The sequence below is a fragment of the Eurosta solidaginis genome, chromosome 4 (genome assembly GCF_040869045.1).
Source record: "Eurosta solidaginis isolate ZX-2024a chromosome 4, ASM4086904v1, whole genome shotgun sequence".
Classification (NCBI taxonomy): domain Eukaryota; kingdom Metazoa; phylum Arthropoda; class Insecta; order Diptera; family Tephritidae; genus Eurosta; species Eurosta solidaginis.
The window spans coordinates 96900667-96924340 of record NC_090322.1 but is presented as its reverse complement, the minus strand read 5'-3'; the positions used below and the strand labels follow the sequence as shown (position 1 = coordinate 96924340).

The window sequence follows — 23674 nt, the reverse complement described above, 5'->3', positions numbered from 1 at the left end:
ACGCCATCACAAGGCATAAAAAAGTAACATGACCTGTGTTGTTGGAATGCACCGGATTCCAATCAGCTCGATGCCTGACCCATAAGATTATACTGCCGGAATGCATACGATTCCGGTCAGTGACTCATGAAAAAGCATGTTTTTTAAGATGATGGAATGCACCAGATTCCAATCAACACAGTACTGTCTTGTTCCTTCTTAATGATACATGTTGATAAATGTTCCTCCATCCTTAAACGAGATAGTTCCTGTTTTTTATGGAAGAAATAAAATGCCGGCAAATTAAATTAGCTTGTATCTCTTAAATTAAATAGGCAAGTATTGCATTACGTATAGTGGCAAAAGTACATTCAAGACTGATACAGCTATACAAGTCATTGTAGTGCGCGCACCAGATAAGAAGAGGATTATTTTTAGCAAAGTTTCGTCGACAAAGAGGTAAATACAAAGGAACGTAGTGTCTGGATACTCTAGGGGGAACCGCAAAAAACAAGCGGCTGAGAAGGTCCGCAGAATCAATTTCTCCAATAATGAGCTTATGGATGAACAATACCCCCAGTAATATTCTCCGATTTTCCAGAGTGGGTAAGTTAATAAGAATAAGTCTACTTCTGTATGGAGGAAGGTGGAGACTTGAGTCCCAATTAAGCCCGCGCAATGCAAATATCAAAAATTGCTTTTGAACTGACTCAAGATGCTTTATATGCTTTTGAGAAACAGGGGACCAAACGCATGAGCAATACTCGAGTATTGGAGGAACCAGCGATGTGTAAAGAACCTTAGTGAGGTACGGATCATCGAACTCTTTTAACCCATCTTTTAACAAATCCAAGTAAACCCAACGCTTTGTTGGCAATAGATGAAATATGCATGTTAAAATTCAATTTCGGATCAAAAAGGACACTTAGGTCATTTGCAATAGATATACGCTCCAAAGGCGTACCATCTATTACATAAGATTTCAATGCTGGCTTCACTCGGTGAAATGTCATATGCTTACATTTAGAGCAATTTAAAGCTAGTAAATTTGTTTTGCACCAACATTGGAACGAGTCCAAGTCGGCCTGAAGAAGATGCAAGGAACTCAAATCGGTAGGACAGTAAGTGTAGCAAAGTTTTACATCATCCGTATACATTATAGTATGAGAATATAATATTGTCTGTGGCAAGTCATTAATGAAAAGGGCAAAGAGCAAAGGGCCTAGATGACTTCCCTGGGGTACGCCGGAGGAAACTCCGAACGATTCCTACAGATTGCACTTGAACAGGACTTTTTGGGTCCGGTTAGAAAGATAGCTTTTCAGCCACATTAATAGGTGAAACGGAAAGCCCAGTAAATCAAGCTTATGAATAAGTAAATCATGGTTGACGGTATCAAATGCTTTGCTGAAGTCCTTTTAGATGAAATCCGTTTGCTTGTTCGCTAAAAATCGTTCCATAACTAGTGAATACAAGCAAATTTGTAGTGGTTGACCTTTGACGAATGAAACCGTGTTGGCATGGAGGTAAAAGACTAGAGCACTGATATTGGTAACAATCTGTTCAAAGACTTTAGGAATGACTGAAAGTTTAGCAATACCCTTGTAGTTTTCAACTTTTGACCTACTACCTTGTTTATGCAGGGGTATAATAAAAGACTATTTGCAAAGTGCCGGGAATGACGCAGATCCCAGAGATAGCTCAAATAATTTTAAAATAGGCTCATACATGTTTTCGGCGCAGTACCTAAGCACGCAACTAGGAACACCGTCCGATCCCGGAGAAAAGGTGGGCTTCAAAAATTGAAGACTGATGAACAATATTACCATCAATAGCAGGATTCCTAATGGAATTCGAGCTATCTAAGCGATAGGGATATTGACCGGAATGAAAACCACTGGATGAATACGTGGACTTAAAGAACAGAGAAAATAGTTCCGAAACGTCGTCATCAGTGCAAGCTTTTTTACCTCCAAAGGATAATGAGGAAGGATACCCAGAAATTTTCCGCTTTGAATTTACGAAACTGTAAAACTTTTTTGGATTTCTAAAAAATTGGGCTTTACAACAACTCAAGTAATTTTTATAACAAAGCTGATTAAGACGGTGAAATTTAGAACGAGCTAATAGATATTTAGAGAGGTCTGTAGATGCTCCAGATTTCTTGAATCTCTTATAAAGCCTAGATTTAATGTTATTAAGTCTGATAAGTTGCCTTGAAAACCAAGGGGGCTTATTCGAACATAGGCTATAGCGAGTAGGAATGCAGGTATCAAAGAAGCCATTAAGCGTACTGTAAAATATAGAGATAGCCGATTCGACATCAGTGCAAGCATAGAGATCCGACCAATCATGGGAAGCCAACAGATCATCGAGCGTAATGAAATTCGCTTTGTAGAAGCATCTAGATCGGGGACGAGACTGTACTTGAATCCTACGGGGTAGGCTGATATCAAGTGATATCTCTAGCGGAGGGTGAAGAGGGTCTTCGGGAAGGGATAAAGGTGTGTCTTGCGTAAGGGCAGTACCCACCGAGCCATCCACAAATACTAAATCCAGCATTTTATTTCCACTATTTGGAACATTGTTAATCTGTAAAAGAGATGAGTCTAACAAGCAATTGAGAAACTCATGTTGAGCAGTGGGAGTTAAAAAGTTTGAATCACTTATATTAACCCAACTAACTGTTGGCAAGTTAAAGTCACCAACAACAACAAGTCGATCGTTATCTCCCAACTGCGAATGCAAATCGCAGATGGCCGAGCTATGACTAGCATAAACATCCATATCCGAACGAGGTGGTATATACGAACAGCAAACAATTACGCTATAGCTACCGAATGAAAGCCTTACTGCTATAAATTCGATATGGGAGATATTGTCCAGCGAAATCAACTCAGATGATAGGTTCGATTCAACAGCAATAAGGACACCTCCCGCTCTAGAGATGCGATCACGCCGATAAACAGCATATTTATTTGAAAAAACCTCAGAATTGTAATTATCAGGCTTTAGCCAGGTCTCCGTAAAAGCTACAACTTGTGCAGAAAAGTTGAAAGAATTAAGGAAGAATGGAACAAGTTTTGATCGTAAACCACGAACATTTTGGTAATTAATGAGAAGACGGGACAGATCAGTAATTACCTTTGTGTTGTTATTACTGTGTTCGTCATACCGTTTTTTGGCTGTAATAAAACAGGTTCGGCCCTCGCCTTTCTTGTGAACAAGTGAACCACAGTATGATTAGGCCAAAAAGAGGAATCAAGTACCTTATCGAAATATTCATCTGAAAGGGATATTTTAAATGAGGAGATGTCTGGAGTTAAATTTACACACATTGATGTTACTAGTGGGTGCAACACTAAGTTTAGAGCAAACGTAATGAGCAATATCATTTTCGGTAAGCGAGGCGTGTAATCGGGACACAAATACAGCCCTACGAGGTGGCACGGCAGTCACCTGCAAAGGAGTAACGGATAGCGCACCAGAGAGCTGGGAAGGTGCGGCCGTTATAGAACAGTTGACAGAAAACGCATTGCTTGACCTAGCGTTGGTTATCGAGCCCGTCAAAGAAGTACTATTTTTTTCAGGTACACTTTTATCGCTAGCAACAACCCCAGTATCTGTAACTGTTATTGTAGGAGCTAAAGATACCGGTGGAGGTGTAGGATGAATTGGGGAGTCCAGCGAAATCAACATTGGTGACGTAGAACAAACAGCCGCAAAGGTACCACTATTAGTTCGTGCATCGTTTAATTTGCCAGAGATCGTCTCACTGGAAGTCTCGATACAGCCTTGTGGAGATTCCTGAGCTGCATTGTTCATATCGTCTTTGGTAAGCCTGTTCGTATCAGTCAACGCGGTTGAAGGGACATTCGTAGGAGGACAGCTTTGCTCCCGACTCGAAGACAAGTTGGAATCATTGTTGGGCATACATTTCTTACGTTTTGGGGATTCAGATACCACTTTCAATTTTTTAAAGTGAGCCTCCATCGTTTTGAATCTTTCGTTAAGGTCACGAAATCCAATAAAAATGTTGTTGAACTCTTTCTGAGTTTGCCTCATAAAAGCTCGCATGTCATTTTCTACGGAACGACAATCATGACATGTCCAGTTCAGTCCAATTTTGCTGGATATTAGGTCAACCACCCGACCACCTATGTGAGAGAAACCGGCACAGATAACATGAGCCATATTATCACAGAACGAACAACAAACATAAGTATAACCACGGGAAATTTTCTTTTGATTGGTGCACTTCTTGACACAGCAATCCAACATAATTGCAAAGTTAAACAAACCCAAAAGAAAAATAGGCAAAAGAAACTATAAGGATAGGATAATTTGAGCAGCTGTTCAAAAATATGGGAGAGAGTTATTTTGGTGCACTGGATGCAAATCGCAAGACAGCGTATAGCTAGCAGTGAATACAACAGAAAGCAAAAAGGGCACACAATGACTTGCTAATAGCAACTACCAACAAAAAGGTATGCAGTTATCACAAATGTTTGTGAAAATCTATGATCTATGAACACACAGACTGAACGTTTAAATTGCACAAAAAGCCACACTGTGTAAAGATTTAATACGAAATTAAACTTATAAACTGTTTTCTATTATATTAATGAATATTTATAAAAGATAAAACTTGTTTACAAAGTAAAAAGAACAACAATTCGAAGAGCGATCAAAAACACGTCTGCGCATGGCAAGGTTACCAGATCAAGATATAGCCCAAAACGTGGACCCGGATACACATAGAATGTGTTTTTACATTATGGGTATCAAATTGAAGCTGTTGATGTATGCTTTAGTACAGAGTAAGTTTTACACCGCTGGGTGACTACAGTCTCGAGATATAGGCCAAAACATGGACCCGGATACACCTAGAATGTGTTTTTATATTATGGGTATCAAATTGAAGCTGTTGATGTGTGCTATAATAAAGAGAGAGCAAAGCAGAAAAAATGACTTGGGAGTTGAACTGTATCGCCAAGTTCAACGATCTGTGCGAACAACGGAGTAAATTCAGCTGTAGAAGAAATTTTGCTGATGCTGTTCTTGCACAGTGGGTTTGAGTAGGCAAGTAAACTGAAATTTGTTGTTTGAATACCATTGAAAATTTGTACATATATATATGTATATAATTGGCGGATTTTGCTTATTGGTATAGCGGAATATTTTCTACCAATTTTTGGTTGCAAAAAGTTTGCAGGAAAATGAACGGTAAGAAAATTTCCGCAATATTCATATATATGGATATATATATGTTTTGCAGTTTGCAAAAATAATATAACTTTTGTGGAAAAAGTTTTATTATTTTCTATATTTTTTATGAAAATAAAAACTGCACCGATTCCTGTATTATACTGCTCCTTATGGCGTTGTTGTTGCCTAGGCGCTTGTTATTGATGATGCTGCTTAGCCTGCTGTTGGTGCTGCTGGTTGGCTTTGTAAAAATGATGATTTAAAAATTTTATAATAATTATTATTTTTTTTTTAAATGTTTACCACAAAGAATTTCGCAAATTTTGTGAATATATGTAGGTAAGTGTTTGTGCACTTTTGATGAGTGCGCCCACAATTTTCAAAAAAATGTTTCCTAACTTTTTTTGGAAATTTTAAATTTTCTCGCGATTTTTTGCTTTTTTAAATACAATTGTATATATTTAACAGATTTTTGTTTTTTAACCAAGCACAAGCACTTTTTATTTTTTGCAATTATATTTTTTGTTACTTTTTTTTCCACAATTTTTTTTTTTTCAAATTGTTTTTGCAAATTTTTCTCTTCCTGAACTCAATTTATATTTGTTCTATAGTTATGCTTTTTTTCGTATGTTTTTAAAAATTAAAAAAAAAAATCCCAATTTTTTGTAAATATGTAGCGTATGTGTTTTTTTTTTTTTCCAGCAAAGCACTCTGAAACTTTATGCGGTTTCGTTTATCCAAATGTAGTTTTTTTGCAGTTTTCTTTTATAGCACTTATGTGTAGTTTTTGTTTTACATAATTTTTTACACTATTTAGGTTTGGGCCAAGGATGACTGCGAAGGACCATGAACAAACTTACTTGGTCTCTCTTCGCTACACTCTTATAAAAAATAAATAGATTTTTGATATTTGGGTTTTTTCGAAAACGTTATAATTTTTTAATTTTGTTAATTTTTTAATAATTATAAATTAATTTCAAAACGTCAAGCCATTTGCTTAAATTTCTTATTTCTTCACAATTTACTTTGCATACAAAATTCGATGATAAAGTAAATATATATAAAGGTATAAATATCCAAACGAGCGCGCCCGCGATTGCCGGCTATTAGTACTTGACTGCTGATTCGCAAATTGTTGGAGGTGATGGCCCCTCGTCGGTGTTGGCGCCTTCCAGTTCGCCGCGCACGGCTGCGCGTGAGGGTGGCGCGTGCCGCCGTTTAATTTTGTAATGTAGGCGGCTTAAACGTATTTTGTATTTAATGCAAAACAAAAGAAAAAGTGCAAAAGACAATGCTTTATTTTTAGCAGAAACACTAATCAATTTATACGAAAAATTCGAAATTCAAGTGAAAAGACGTGACGGAATTAAAAGAATTATCCTACTAAATTATAATAGCTATAAGAAAATAACAAAAAAATAGTAGAAAATGAAAACTACATACTTATTAGCAAAACCTTTAGTTTCAAAATTATTAGTAGTAAATGCTATAGCAGAACGTGGTATACCACCAATAACCCGTTTTAATACAGCTCTAACTCATCAGGAAGAACAAAAGAACTTTATATTGCAAGCAGTGGAGCAACATTACATAAACTTGCCGTCACGAAACACATCAAAGAAAAAATTTATAGATTATTTAAACAAAAACTGTCCAAAAGAAAATGTTTAATATTGTTTTATAGACTTCAAAACGTTTCATATTATTATTTAATTTGATTATTTACTTAATATTTACCATTTTACTTAAACATAGCATATAAAATTAGAACTGTGCCCCTGAATTATCTCATTCTGTATGTTTTTAGGAATTTAAAAACCGTTTTTACATAGTTTTACGCCATCCCACCATTGCAAAAATGTTAATAAAATTAAAATGCAATGTTAAAATGAAACTGTGGTTAATATCCTACCAAACGGTGTATAGCTTATCTAATCCATTATTTTGCATGTATTTTATTTGATCATTACAAAAAAATAAAGAATTAACTTCGACTTATTAAAAGTCCTTGAAAGGACACTCGCAGGTACAACATTTATATGGGAAATTTACTCCTGACTCCAATCCAATAAAAGTCCTTATGTCATTAGTTCTCCTAAAATTACTGGCTTATGAGATATTAGCCAATAAAGGCATATACAATTTTTTAGTGCATTTTTAGCCTTTAGGTCAAATTTCCATGGAATTTTTTCTCTACAGATGGGCAGATTTTTTTTCCAGATCTTATCTTTTATCCCCATTCTTTCAGAAAATGCGTGGGGAGCGAAGAAAATTAGCACTTTATTTCTGTGGGTGTTCTAATGTACATATGCTATTTATTATTTGTAGGGTACTTAAGTTTTACTATATGCATATATGTAATACTCCTATATTGCTCGCATTGCGTTTTGAATTCGAAATCAAAACAAGACAGCCTATACAATTTTTGTGATTGTAGCAGCATAAGTGTGACAAGAAAAAATTAAAATTTAGATACATTCGATTATTGAATAGAAAAACAAAAACAGCAATATATCGGCACTCTTATGTTTGGGAATGTACCTAGCCTGTTGTAGCAATATATGACTATATGGATATATTTATTTGAATGTCTATAACTTTTGTATTAGTTCATCGATTTTGTTGAATTAAAGCTTATTTTTTTTGTAATAAAACAGAGCTTAGAGAGAAAAAAAAATCTGCAAAAAAATAAAAAGTTTTCGAGATCCTTCCTCGCAAATTACAAATTTTTTATACTTTTACAAAAAGAATTGAAAAAAGCCATAATGATTGTTCGTTATATTTGAATCTGCAGGGCCTAGCAAAAAGTGTTGTATGCACAGTTTATAGCAAATTTTATTACCTTTTAAAAGCTCAAACCGTTTTGGAATTGCTCAATTCGTTCTTGAGATATAAATTATTGAGTGGACCCAATGTGTTTTTTTTTTTTTTTTGATAAACGGTAATTCGTAAATATCTCAAAAACGTTAATATAGAATTAAAAATAACCTTGATTTTCGGAATCAAGGGGCGATTTTACATAGGAATTTCATAATGGCGTCTCTGGTGCAGAAAAAAAAAATGGAATTTGTGATCCTGTGTTATTATTCAAATGTTCGTTTTCGATAATCTTTAAAATAACTTCTTTGTCGGTAATGTCAGTTAGTAAAAAGCATGATTTTAGTATTTTTGAATTTTTATTATTAGAAAAATATTGCCTATAACATTCTTGAAATTTAAGATATAGTTTTATGTTTTCATAGAAAACTGCAACTAGACCTTTTTCTGGCAGTATATCTTGCAAAAACCTTAAAATGTTTGAACTTTCTCCGTTTGTTCTTACAAAATATCTAATTTTGCTCTTATACAAAATTTTTGTCGTTATTGGTTCCTTATCAGACTCATTTATAACTATTATATTATATCTGTAATTTATATAAGTTAAGTGCCTTTTCCGCAACTTGTATGCAACTCAGATCATCAGATTCCGCACTGTGAACCGTTTCTACGTCCTCCTGTTGATTCGTGAACAAGTTAATTAAGGCTACTGAAAAATCAGATTCGTAGATCCCATTATTACCTTTCACATTCTCCCTCTCTACTTCTACAAAAAATATGCCTGTGTCGTCCGTTATTAAAGTCTTGTCCGTGTTTAGCCCTTGAACGTCATCTACACTATTATCTACAATTCTACTAAGACCACCTGCTAGGGCGTTTTCCTTCCCTTTTATAAAAACCAAATCGAATTCATTCAACTAAATCTTCCACCTTTGCAGTTTTAGATTGGGCTCCTTTAAGTTGTTCAGCCACACTAAACGGCGGTGATCGGTTTTGATTATGAACTTTCTTCCATATACATAATATTTGCATTGTTTTGTAGCCCAGACTATCGCTAAGAGTTCATTTTCGATTGTATTATAATTAAGTTCGTGATTTTAAGTGTGCGGCTCGCATAACATACAACTTTCTCGCTTTGCATAAGGACTGCTCCTAATGCATAGTTACTGGCATCCGTTACAATCACAAATTGTTTCCTAAAATCTGGGTAAACAACGATAGCTTAATTTTTAATCATTTCTTTTAATTTCTCGAAAGCTTCAATGTACTCTGAGTCTTTTACGTTTATTCTTGTATTTTTTTTTTGTTTTTTAAATACTTTATCAGATTTTTTTCAATCTTGGAGCAGTCTTTAATGTAACGGCGCAGATAACTAGTCATTCCCAAAAAGCTCTTGATTTTTTTTTTGATTTATTGGTAGCTTTATTTTTTCTATTGCCTCCACCTTCTTTGGATTCGTTTTCAGCCCATCGGCCTTGATAATGTGTCCTAAAAACTCTACTTCGCTTTTGACAAATTCACATTTGTCAAGTTGAAGTTGTAGGTTTGCCTTCATGAGGCAATTCATGATAGTAGAAAGATGCTCAACATGTTCTTCAATACTTTTTGAAAAAAAAAAAAAATGAGAATATCGTCCATATAGACTAAACAAATGTGGCCTATATAAGAGCTAAGGATATTATTCATGTGCCTTTGAAAGGTAAATTCGAAGTCCAAACGGCATTCTTAAAAACTCGTAATGGCCATGAGCAGTGGAGAAAGCAGTCTTTGGAATGTCGCACTCATGGATTTCAATTTGATAATAACCTTTCAGCAAGTCTAGTGCTAAAAAAATTTACACCCCAAGCTTATTGAAAATTTCATTGATATCATCCGGAATAGGAAAACGATCTTCCACGGTTTCTTTATTTAGCTTGGGATAATCAAGGACTAAGCGCCACTTCTGCTTGTTAGATGCGTCCATTTTCTTTTGAACAATCCATACTGGACTATTGTATGGGCTTTGGGAGTGCCTTATAATTCCCTGTTTCAACATGTCGCTAATTTGTATATTTATTTTGTGCTCGTGAACCTTGGGTGTTTGTATAAGCATATCTAGTAAAACGTCTGTAATAATATGAATAACTTGGTTTTTTAATATATTTTTTATATTTATTAAATCGTTTCTATAGAACCCCAATTTTATATCTAATGAAAATTTTTGATAATTACAAAATCAATATTGAAAATTAAAATATTGGTAAAACATATTAAAATTACAAAAATCAAAGTCACTTAAATACAAAGTTAAATGAAAATAATAAGAACCCTACAACGTCATTAATTTAAATTTTTCTCGGTGTGTAGCCTATAACCGAAGTCGTTCAATATATTTCCCCCTATCAATCTGTCAAAATGATTATTGAAGTTATACTCTAAGAACTCACTGTAATATTTTCTACACAAAATTCTTTGAATGCAGGAAACCTACACATTTTCCCCTTGGAAAATACTGCCCATTGCTTTAGTGCTGACGGAGACTCCTTTTCTCCATTCTGGGTAGCAAATATTTTCGTTAATGACACTGAACTCTGCTCCAGTATCAATTATAAAATAAAGGTTTCTAACTTTGGTTTTAATTTCTATATAGGGTAAATATCTGGTCCCTCTAGTTGAAAATTTGCATTGGACTGACCTATTTCTATTGGTTGAATACTTCTCTTACTTTGTCCTGATTTGGGAATGTAAAAAGTAGTAGTTGGCATACGCGAACTTGTCGATGGGTTGTTAAAATTCTGATGTTCTTGATTTCTATTATTTGTGATATTTTTACTGCTTTCCCAGGTAATAGTCTAGTTGAGGGGTCGACTGCTAATACGCTACCAAAAATATCGATAGAGGTCAATCGACGCGTCTTGACATCAGTATTAATTATCCGAAGGTGGAAAATAAAAATTTTAAAACGTTCAAAAGATATTAAAGCAAAACCGAAAAATTACCCGCGGGTTCTTCCGAAACCGGGGATGGATCCATAGTATTTTTGTGCAGAACACCTTTCTGCGTTGGCGGCCTTCGGTCGCGCTTATAAAAAATTACCCTGGGTGGGTCCAACACCGGTTTGGAGACCAAAACTATATCTTATGTTTACAATTTTTTTTGTGGGTACTACAACATTACAACAACCACATGATAATCGCCAACTTCAACTGCAAATATCTCCGGACAGAGATAAAATATTTTCTTTTCCGCCTTCGGATTATTGTTGTCGAAGTCAATACGCGTCTTTTGACACCTCTTTCGATATTTTTGGTAGCGTATTAGCAGTCGACCCCTCAACTAGACTTTTACCCTTTCCCATTTCATTGAAACTTGTCTACTAGAATTTTGCCTAGAGCTATTAGATTCGTCTTTGTTTAATTCGTGATTTCTTGATTCGGGAAAGATTTGTTCATTGTGATTTCGTATGTCGTTGCTAAAATTTGATCTATAATTTTGTTTACTATTTATGTTCTTTTTAATATGGCCGTACAAAGTGTAACCTTGATGACGAGCTTCTTCAATGATCTTGTATGCGTCATCAAGGTTTCCTGTCTTGCAAAAATAATTGTTTTTGTTGGTTCGGGTAGATATTCCCTGAAAACACGGAGTGCTATGCGATTAACTTCTACTGTAGTGTAACTATTGTCGCGCTGTGTCAGAATACGAATGTACAGTCTGTTAGCAATTTCGTTAATTTTGTTATAATATTTTTCTATTGTTGACTCTACCCTGCACAGTTTCAACATATCCATAAGCACGTCGCTACTTTCCTTGCAGTTGCTTAATCAGTATTCTCTTTAGGTCATCCCATGTCTCAATTCTCCCATACCTATGTTAAACCGGTCTTGTTAACCCTACGCATTTATTTTTTATATAGCCAAACATTATCTATTTGTTCTATGAAATCTGGTAATTGGTTTTTATCCGAACCGCCAAATTCCTTTATTGCTTTAATGCAATTTAAAGCTAAATTGAACTCTGGAGCAGTCATTTTGTTAACACGACTTTGGTTTTTTTTTTTGTGTTTGGTTTTGTATTTTATATTTTGAAAGTATTATACCTATGCAAAAGTGGTAGGTATACAATATTAAGCTGATATACTACATCGCTAAGCCGCTCGTTGATGATGATGAAATTCCCACGTACCGTTGTTTGAAATTCCTTCCTTCTTAGTGCTGTATTTTGCTTTTGTTTTTGTAACCCCACGTATGCCGTGCAGTTGGTGCGAAATCCTGATTCTTTATCTTTGCATGTTTTAGAGTTTTTAATCCTTTACTTAGTTCTGCACCCCAGTTCAGTTTTCTTCTTGTAATTCCCACAGCATGGATAGTTTTTCTATTAGCGAAGATCCGATGTCAAATGCTTATTAATTTTTAATTTTTTTCCTCGTCGCCAGCAATATGATCACCATTCTTCAGGATGATTTATCTTAATGTTGCAAACTCTTGTTGCATGTTGCCTCGAAATAGTAATATAAATTAAAAATAAAATGAAAATAAAATTTTGGTTTCTTTATAAAAGTTAACATTTAATTCAATATTAATTATATTAATGTTCACAAAGCAATGTCGCGCAAAACGTCTTGTTGGTCCAATTGCCACAAAGTAAGGAAACAACATACTTCTCAAAAGAATATGTGAAGCTACCGCTCCTTACTAATGCTCTCTTATAATTTATTCCAATTAGAACCACTGCAGTAGGGCCAGCGTTCGCACCATCTCCGCTGCCAGGAACACAGATCGCTCTCCCAGCATTCATCGTACTCTTGCATTGCAAGTGTTTGCGAAACCGTTAAGTATTTTACTTATTATGATAGCGAAAATATATCTGTTACGAGGGTGGGCATCAATAGTTTCTCGTCTTAACTTATATTTTATGGTTGGAAATTAAACACCTTTATTTAATTAATTAACAATAGGTTTTTATTTCTATAATGCGTTCAATCGCATGTACATTTCCAGACTGACTTCTTTTCTATTCATTTAACATAACCTTAGTATTTTTCTGTACATCTTAAATTCATGTATGTATAATATGTACTTATGTCTCTATTCCTAAGACGTTATCATCAAAGCTTAAACATGTTTTGAGAACAAGAGCTTGGTGATAACGAATTAAGCAACGCGTGATGTTTGGTGCTCAAAGGGAAGGTGTATTTGTAAATACATCACTATGTATGCGTATAGGTCATACATATGTATGTATACCCATATGTGACTATATACATACTGCCCTGACATCAGTGCACTACTCACTTGCGATAATGACATTATCTTAAGCGATTTCAATGCCCACCACGATCTGTGGCATTCTAACATACAGGCGGACAGTAGATGTTGGCGGACCAAATAGAAGAAACGAAGTTCTGCACAATAAACGGAGACGCCCCCACACGTAAGGTAGGAAGCTGTCACAGCTCGCCAGATATCTCAATCGTGAGCGCAGAACTCGTAAACTGCTTCAACTGGCAGCCGATGGTAACATTGGCATCCGACCACCTGCCTATACTTATTTCACTCGAGCATCCAGCCGACTTCATCGTCACAGAAAAACGCACTTTCATAAACTTTAAAAAAGGAAAGTGGGACGAATACAAATACTTTACAGACAACCGCTTTGCTGCCCTCCCTATCCCGACTGATGCCCGCCAAGGGGAGCGTGCCTTCCGTAAGGTCATTAAATCCGCCTCGGCAGGTTTCATTCCCGCCGGGAGAATTCCCGAAATTCGGCCCCACTTTCCGGCGGAAGCCGCAAATTTAGCGAGAGAACGTGACCTTATAAGACATCTCGATCCCGGCGACCCGCAAATAAGGGATGGTTTATACGCTTCAGATTGCTTGTGGATGAACACACTTTAAGAATTTTAACCTCTCTGCCGGTGTAGGCACGTTATGGTCTATCGTAAAGTCCCTATCGAACCCGATTAAGCACAGTGACAAAATTGGGAACAAATGGACGGATCACTTCAAGAATTGTAACCTATCTGCCGGTATAGGTAAGCTATGGTCCACCGTAAAGTCCCTATCGAAACCGCTTAAGCGATAAAGTGGTGTCGGATGCGAAAAAATGCGCAAACGCTTTCTGCCGACAATATATAATGCATTCTACGGTTGACGAAGCCAGACCGCGGGTCGACAGACATGCACACAAGCATAAACGCAGCGCGTCACCTCTTACCATCACCGCCAAAGAGATTGAAGATGCCATCGTTCATGCCAAACCATCTAAAGCAGTAGGCTCGGATGGAATAGCTTAAAAAACTAGGAAAAGAGGGATTTAATTATTTAGGTCATCTCTTCAACCTGTCCCTGTCCACCTTCGTCATACCCGACAAATGGAAAATGGCCAGGGTGGTTCCGCTATTAAAGCCTCATTAATAGGAGATTCTTATCGTACCATATCTCTCCTATCGCAAGTAGCCAAACACTTGAAGCCATTCTGCTTCCCTCTTTCACTGCAAATTTGTGACTTGCCAATTATTAGCATGGCTTTCGAAAACTACATATCACTACCACGGCGCTAAACGTCATTAACACGGAAGTAAATTGTCGATTAAATTAAAAACCCCACCTAGACCTATCAAAAGCTTTTGATACGGTCAATTATGGGACGTCACTGCAAGACTTGGAAGGGTCCTCCCTTCCTCCAAGTCTCAAAAGGTGGACCGCAAATTATTTGTCTGGTCGGTATGCATCGGTGCAATTATCTCCGCGATCTTTCCCGATAACCTGTTACAATTTAGTTGCATAATTCTGAAGTGCAAGGGGGCAGTCGCCACTCTGGGAGTTAGTGATGCGTGAATACGTCTTGAAGGATTAAGGCTTTGTCGCAGCATGGTGCTACGAATGCGCCGGCCGGACGGTTGCCATTTCTGAGCCCGGAGAATCTATAAAGGTGACCTCGGCCAAGGCATTAACTGCATTGGACCGATGGCGCGATCATAAATATATACCTAGTTGGCATACGGAGCACTTGGTGTGGGGGACTAGGAGTTGATGACTCCTTACGCGAGTTACACTGAAATTACAGCCCTTGATCGGGAAAAAATTCCGAGTTGCTCCGGTACATAGAACCGCTTGCCCTGGTTTAGTTCAATTCCTCCGAAAAGCAGACCCTATTTGGATAGTCAGGTGGGATTATGCCCATCCCAACCCTCACAGGACGTCCCTAAAGAATCCAACTGCTAATCCGTGGCATCCCTCTGGGTGCCTACTGGGTTCGTCGGTATGCAATGCACACCCTTCCACAGCTTTGGCAATACTTGTGTACTGGCAGCTGTGGGCGGTGACACCTTTACCGGCTCTATGTCTGGTACAGTTTTTTGGCCCTCTCTACGCGCTGATCTCCAAGGTTCCTTGGCGAACTCTCTGGGCAGAAGTTGCTTTAGGCGCTAAAGAGGGGCACCACTTTGATGACGCTTCCCACGACAGCCCTTTGTACTTTTATCCCAATCAAGGGCTATAATTTCAGTGTAAGTACATTTAATTTGTTGCGTCTTCCCCACAAATTTTCATCCTCGGAGCAGCTCCTTGCAGCTGGACTGCTCCATACCTTCCTGCTCCTGGAAGGTATTGAACCTAACCCTGGTTCCAGGCTGTTGTTCTGTTGCATATGCCGAAAAGGATCTACCTCAGACGGTCTTACTCTTGCCAGTGTATCACGTGTAAAAGATGGTTGCACCGTTCGGATTATTCTGGGTCCTATGCAAAAACGCTTTGGCGCTGAAGGAATAAACACACTAATGCACGTTTTCAACATGTCGTTGAAGTCCTTTGTCATTCCCGAAAAATGAAAAATAACAAGGATAATTCCGCTACTAGAGCCTGGAAAACAAGCTAATGAAGGCGAGTCATATCGACCGATATCCATCCTTCCTTTCGCCAGTAGCGAAGACATAGGAAACCGTCTTGCTGATTTCACTGCGAATCTACGCCTATCCACCCATCAAGATTGCTTCCGAAAAATGCATAGCACTAGGAGAATCAAACAGGGGTACCTCGGGTAGTGTGCTATCCCAACTTCTGTTAATTTCTACATATCAAAGCTTTATTCCCCACCGGAAGCAGTCACAATAATTTCCTAAGCCGAAGAGTGCACGATAATGGCAACGGGACCTAACACTCCTATAGATGAATTAGCTTCTAAAATAAACAGCTACCTCCCCTGTTTCTTCACCCCGCGCAACCTGACATTATCACCGAAAAAATCCACGGCCACTCTGTTCACGACGTGGAAGAAACAAATTGACATTCACGTCGATGTCGTTACGATACCGAATGTAAGTCACTCAAATATCTTAGGGATAACTTTCGATAATACTCTCACCTTCAAGGCACATGGCACCGAAATTGTATAAAAAGTACAAAGCCGCAACAAAATCCTCAAGTCGCTTGCCGGCAGCGCTGGTAGAAAATATAAAGAAACACATTATGTAAAAGGCTGTAGGCCTGTTAAAATACTGCAATCAGAACGGGTGTCTCCTTATGACCCCTGAGCATCTCCTATATAGTGAGGCCAAAGAGCTCAACATTAAAGAGCACAACTAAATGCTGAACAGGCAGTTTCTGCTAAATTGTCACAAGCCGGGATACCTTAGCCAACGATTGTTGGAATAGCCCCGCCGCCAAGAGGGTTAAAAAGGAACATCTCCATAAGCACTATGATGAGATCCGGCATCTGCCATAACAGCCGTTTAATTAACATCACAAGATTCAAAATGCATTTTTTTTTGATAGGTTAATCAAAGCATTTTCCTCTGAGGCCGCTAGAGCAATTATTCAGAAGTTAAGGGGGATTATTAAGAAAAATGTCCGTATTTTTACACCCTGCCCTACTAGAAGATTAAATTACCTTTTTTAATGGTAATTTCCGATCAGTTTTATTAATTTATATGTAGTTTTTTCAGCTTTACTGATCTATTAGGGTCAAGTGCAAATAAAATGCGATTTATTCCACCATTTAGCCCAACGTTTCGATAATTATCCTTATCTTCTTCAGGGGCGGTCTATATTTGTTTATAATTATCTGTGTCATAGGCATAATAAGTAAGTCGCGGCTATGTCTTGTGTATCTTCTTTCTTGTTCATTGCCTTTTCTCTGTTTTGCATTATTCTTAGGCTGTCGAGTGTGTACCTTGTTCTTTCTCTCGTCTCTTTCTCTATTATTTTTGTTGTTGTGAAATCTACTGTGTGTTTGTTGTTTATCGCGTGTTGTGATAACGCCGTGCTGTGTTTTCTTTGTTGATATCGACTTGGTGCTCTGCAAGTCGTGTGTTTAGCGCCCTCTTCGTAGTGCCAATATATATTTTGTTGCAATGTTCAGTTTCATTTCCTTTGCACTCTATTTGGTATACCACGTTACTTTGTTGTTGTATGTCGATCGGGCTTTTTGTTTTTGTAAAGAATGTTGATAGAGTGTGGTTGGATTTGTAAGCCAGTGATACTTTTGGTTTTTTTGTTATGTGTTGCGCTAGATTATCTGAGAGCCTGGGAATATAGGTCGTACTAAAATATTGTTTTGGCTCATTCGGCGACTCTTTCGTTGTGGTTTGTGTGGGAATATTTATTAATTCTTGTTGTTTACGGCCAATTAGATTACATATTAATTTATTGGGATAATTGTTACTTCTTAGCGTCATTTTGATTTTTTATATTAGCGTTTATATTAGCGTTTGCGTTAGCGTTGATTGCTGATGGTTAGTACTTTATGTATAAAATTTTTGGCGGTATTTAATTTATACTTAAAGGGTTGTGATGAAAAGAAATTTATTAGGCGACCAGACGATGTAGGTTTTGTGTACCAGTCAAGTATAATATTATTGTTAGCTCTATATATGCGGGTGTCTAAGAAGGTGATGTTGTTGTTTTTTCCATTTCAATTGTAAATTGCAGTCTATTGTGGTATTTGTTGAGTGTGCTTAAGATAATTTCCGTGTCGCTTCGTTTTATTATTGCAAATACGTCGTCTACGTATTTGACAAGAATGAGCCAAAACAATATTTTAGTACGACCTATATTACCAGGCTCTCAGAAAATCTAGCGCAACACATAACAAAAAACCCAAAAGTAACACTGGCTTACAAATCCAACCACACTCTATCAACATTCTTTACAAAAACAAAAAGCCCGATCGACATACAACAACAAAGTAACGTGGTATACCAAATAGAGTGCAAAGGAAATGAAACTGAATATTGCAACAAAATATATATTGGCACTACGAAGAGGGCGCTAAACACACGACTTGCAGAGCACCAAGCCGATATCAACAAAGAAAAACACAGCACGGCATTATCACAACACGCGGTAAACAACAAACACACAGTAGATTTGACAACAATAAAAATAATAGACAAAGAGACGAGGGAAAGAACAAGGTTCGCACTCGAGAGGCTAAGAATAATGCAAAAAAGAGAAAAGGCAATGAACAAGAAAGAAGATACACAAGACATAGCCGCGACTTACTTATTATGCCTACGACACAGATAATTAGTTTTAGTTTGACAAGTTTACCATATAGTGATGGTAGCATTTAATGTTTTTGTAAAGTAATAATAAAATCGTTTTTTAAATACCAATGTGAGTGAATATAAATAATTGTTTGTGGAGTAATATTTCATGTAAAATTCAAATTTATAATTGTGCAATACTTTGTTTGAAACTATGTAATTTAGATCGTGTAATTTTATTTCTAATGTTATTTTTGCCTTTTGTATTTTGTTATAAACAAATATAGACCGCCCCTGAAGAAGATAAGGATAATTATCGAAATGTTGGGCTAAATGCTGGAATAAATCGCATTTTATTTGCACTTGACCCTAATAGATCAGTAAAGCTGAAAAAACTACATATAAATTATCTTTTATTTAAGATACTAGAAGACCCGGCAGACGTTGTCCTGCCCTAAATTTGGCCTATCTGCATACATTTTAATAAGCTCTTTCCGTCTGTCTTTTTCGCTTCATCTATCTCCATCTTCGTCTCATTCTATTTCTTTCTCAATCTCCTTCTTATCTCTTTTCTCTTCTCTCAATTTTTTCTTATTCTTCTGCATCCCTTATTGCCTGTCCCAGAGGGTGGTATGTATTTTATTCCAGTCCCAGTCCCACTCCGAGTCTCAGTCCCAGTCCTAGTCCTAATCCCAGTCCCAGTCCGTCTCGGGATAATATATTACTCTGTACTAAAGCACTCATCAACAGCTTTCATTTGATATCCATATTGTATAAACATTGTCTAGGCATTCACTGGCCCAAGTTTTGGGTTATATCTCGAGACCCTAGTCACCCAGGGGTATGAAAATTACCCTCTACTAAAGCACTCAACGACAGCTTTCGTTTGATATCCATATTCTATAAACACACTCTAGGGGTACCCGGGTCCACGTTTTGGCCTATATCTCGAGACCCTAGTCACTCAGGGGTATGAAAATTACCCTCTACTAAAGCACTCATCAACAGCTTTCATTTGATATCCATATTCTATAAACACATTCTAGGGGTACCCGGGTCCACGTTTTTGCCTATATCTCGAGACCCTAGTCACCCAGGGGTATGAAAATTACCCTCTACTAAAGCACTCATCAACAGCTTTCATTTGATATCAATATTCTATAAACACATCCTAGGGGTACCCAGGTCCACGTTTTGGCCTATAGCTCGAGACCCTACTCACCCAGGGGTATGAAAATGACCCTCTACTAAAGCTCTCATCAACAGCTTTCATTTGATATCCATATTCTATAAACACACTCTAGGGGTACCCGGGTCCACGTTTTGGCCTATATCTCGAGACCCTAGTCACCCAGTCACCTATCCTATATTTCAAGGTAGATCAAAATACACACGGGGTGCAAAACAAATTCAAAATCGGTTCAGTAGTTTAGGAGTCCATTGGCCTCAATTGTGTGACACGTGTTTTTTATATAATATGATATATGACACCAAATCATCTTATTCTTAAAAAACTTAACCCTTAATGTGCGTACAGATTTAGAGTGAACGAAGCTTTATAATCAAAAAAAATTTTTTTTTCGTGCCTATATGTCATTACTTTGTTTTCGTAAATTTTTTCTTGAATTTTTTTTCGCCTCACCCATAATACGGCTTCAGTATTAGTGTGTAAGTGTGTAAACTATATTCCAAAAACTAACGAAGTACAAGAAGAATACAACTTAGTTCATTAAAAACAAATGAGCCAGTTTGTATTCGTTAGGTTTTTGTTTGTTCTTGTAATTGATGTTCCGATAAAGGTTCGTCGGATTTTCTAAAGTTTCTAATTTTTTCAGGCATCGTTACTGTAAAACCATTACCGCTGTATATTTTAACATGATCCACCTTCTCTTGCTGAAGGAGCCTACATCTGACGGTAGTCTACGCCCTTAAATGTTGGGGCTCGGAACCTTATACCGTATTTCTACTTTTCCCATTACAAGGCTCCCAGATACTTATCCGCATCTTCACTATATTTCTGTCATGTCATTGAAATCAGCGGTCTGGTTCCATATCCTCTTGTAGTAGATAATGGGATACACATTCAGTTCGGCCGCTTAAAACGTTGTACTTGATTCTGGTGCAGGAAATAATTCCCGCTGAAACCACGCCTTAAAAAATGGTAGTAGTTCCCACGGACTTCATTGTATGCTCGAAAGGGAATTGACGCTCCTCGACAAGAGGAAATATAAACCGCTGAGGTGTTTTTCCTGAATGTTACTTCATATTTCAGAAAACTTGATTGTAATATTTTTTCTACTTAAAAATGTAATTTTTGTAAGTTGTAATTTTAATATTTTGTTTATCCTGACACAACAATTTTGAAAAAATTATATTACGGTCCTAGTCCCATATGATTTAAATATACTTATAATTAAATATTCTGAACTTTGCAAAATAAAAAAATAAAAAGAGAAGTACTACGTAAAAAAATGGGGAAGAAAGTACAGAATAACAAGTAAAAACGGGACTGTCTTCGGCTGTGGCGAAGACTTCATACCTTTCATGAATGGGGCTGAACAATAATCTTATCCCGCTCGTAATCTCCGAATAATCGGATGTATAAGATAAGAAGTATATAGTGAACAGATCTACATACCTTAACGATTTTTAAGATAAATATCAAATAAAAAACAGGTAGGTACTTTGTGTGAGGATGCAAAGTTTCAGGTTTTTTGTGGTCTGCGTGTAAAAACTATGACTACGAATCACGTATTTCAACAATATATGAGTAAACATAACTAAAATAAAAATTTGATGAATTTTGAAGCTTCTAGCCGTAAAAAGGGGGCAAAAATTAGAGTTTATATGGGGTATATAATATATATACCACCGATCTCTATGATTTTTTCAGACAACAATATATGCTATATACGTAAGCATATGGTGAAATTTGAAGCGTCTAGCTGTTAAAAAGGGGCAGAAATTGCGCACAGTTTCTTATCTGAACAATCGGTTGTATGAAATATATACTATATATACCACCGATCTCAATGATTTTTTCAGACAACAATATATGCTATACACGTAAGCATTTGGTGAAATTTGAAGCTTCTAGCTGTTAAAATGGGGAAGAAATTGCGCAAAGTTTCTTATCTGAACAATCGGTTGTATGAGATATATACTATATATACCACCGGTATCTATGATTTTCTCAGACAACAATATATGCTATACACGTAAGCATTTGGTGAAATTTGAACATATCTAAACGATTTTTAAGATAAATATAAAATAAAAAATAGGTAGGTAATCTGTGTGAGGATGCAAAGCTTCACGTTTTTTGTGGTCTGCATGTAAAAACTATGACTATGAATCACGTCTTTCAAAAATATATGACGTAAACGTAACTATTTAATGAAATTTGATGAATTTTGAAGCTTCTAGCCGTAAAAAAGGGGCAAAAATGACAGTTTATATGAAGTATATAATATATATACCACCGATCTCTATGATTTTTTCAGACAACAATATATGCTATATACGTAAGCATTTTGTGAAATTTGAAGCTTCTAGCTGTTAAAACGGGGCAGAAATTGCGCAAAGTTTCTTATCTGAACAATCGGTTGTATGAGATATATACTATATATACCACCGATCTCAATGATTTTTTCAGACATCAATATATGCTATACACGTAAGCATTTGGTGAAATTTGAAACTTATAGCTGTTAAAATGAGGCCGAAATCGCAAAAAAAATATATATATACTATATATATACTATATATACCATCATATATATATTATATATATCACCGATCTCTATGATTTTTTGACACAACAATACATACTATATACGTAAGCAATCGGTGAAATTTGAAGCTTATAGCTGTTAAAATGGGGTAGAAATTGCGAAAAGTTTCTTATCTAAACAATCGGTTGTATGAGATATATACTATATATACAACCGATCTCTACGATTTTTTCAGACAACAATATATGCTATATACGTAAGCAATCGGTGAAATTTGAAGCTTATAGCTGTTAAAATGGGGTAGAAATTACGAAAAGTTTCTTATCGGAACAATCGGTTGTATGAGATATATACTATATATACAACCGATCTCTATGATTTTTTCAGACAGCAATATATGCTATATACGTAAGCAATCGGCGAAATTTGAAGCTTATAGCTGTTAAAATGGGGTAGAAATTGCGAAAAGTTTCTTATCTGAACAAACGGTTGTATGAGATATATACTATATATACAACCGATCTCTATGATTTTTTCAGACAACAATATATGCTATATACGTAAGCAATCGGTGAAATTTGAAGCTTATAGCTGTTAAAATGGGGTAGAAATTGCGAAAAGTTTCCTATCTGAACAATCGGTTGTATGAGATATATACTATATATACAACCGATCTCTATGATTTTTTCAGACAACAATATATGCTATATACGTAAGTATTTGGTGAAATTTGAAGCTTCTAGCTGTTAAAATGGGGCTAAAATTTGCGAAAATATATATATATATATACTATATATACCACCATATATATACAATATATACCACCGATCTTTATGATTTTTTCAGACAACAATATATGCTATATACGTAAGCATTCGTTGAAATTTGAAGCCTCTAGCTCTTAAAATAGGGCAGTAATTACGAAAAGTTCCTTATCTGAACAATCGGTTGTGGGGGATATATACTATATATACGACCGATCTCATCAATATTTTCAGGCAACAATACGTGCAATATACGAAAGTATATGGTGAAGTTTGAAGCTTCAATCTGTTAAATTGGGTAAGATATTACAAAAATCCTCCTTTTCTGAAAAATCGGTTGTATGGAGGATATATGCTATAGTGGTCCGATCCGGTCGGTTCCGACAAATGTCTAATCGGACACCCAAATACACCCGCTCACCAAATTTTATCAAGATATCTCAAAAATTGAGGGACTAGTTTGCATACAAACAGACAGACGGACAGACGGACATGGCTAAATCAACTCAGCTCTTCAACCTGATTATTTCGGTATACTTAATGGTGGGTCTATCTATTTTCCTTTAAGAACTTACAATTTTCGGTTTCGTGACGAAATTAATATACCGTTTCATTTTCATGAAAGGTATAAAAAGACCTCACATGACCTGAATGTGTCCATCGTGACCTGCTCCCACAAATCGTTGCAGCGGAACAAGGCTTTGTTT

General features: G+C 36.5%; 1 protein-coding gene across 1 annotated transcript in view; it reads left to right on the top strand.

Moving 5' to 3' along the window:
• Nucleotides 1–23674, top strand: part of Spt6 (transcription elongation factor Spt6) — a 430338-nt gene that overhangs the window by 238793 nt on the left and 167871 nt on the right. The gene's annotated exons all lie outside the window — the stretch shown is intronic.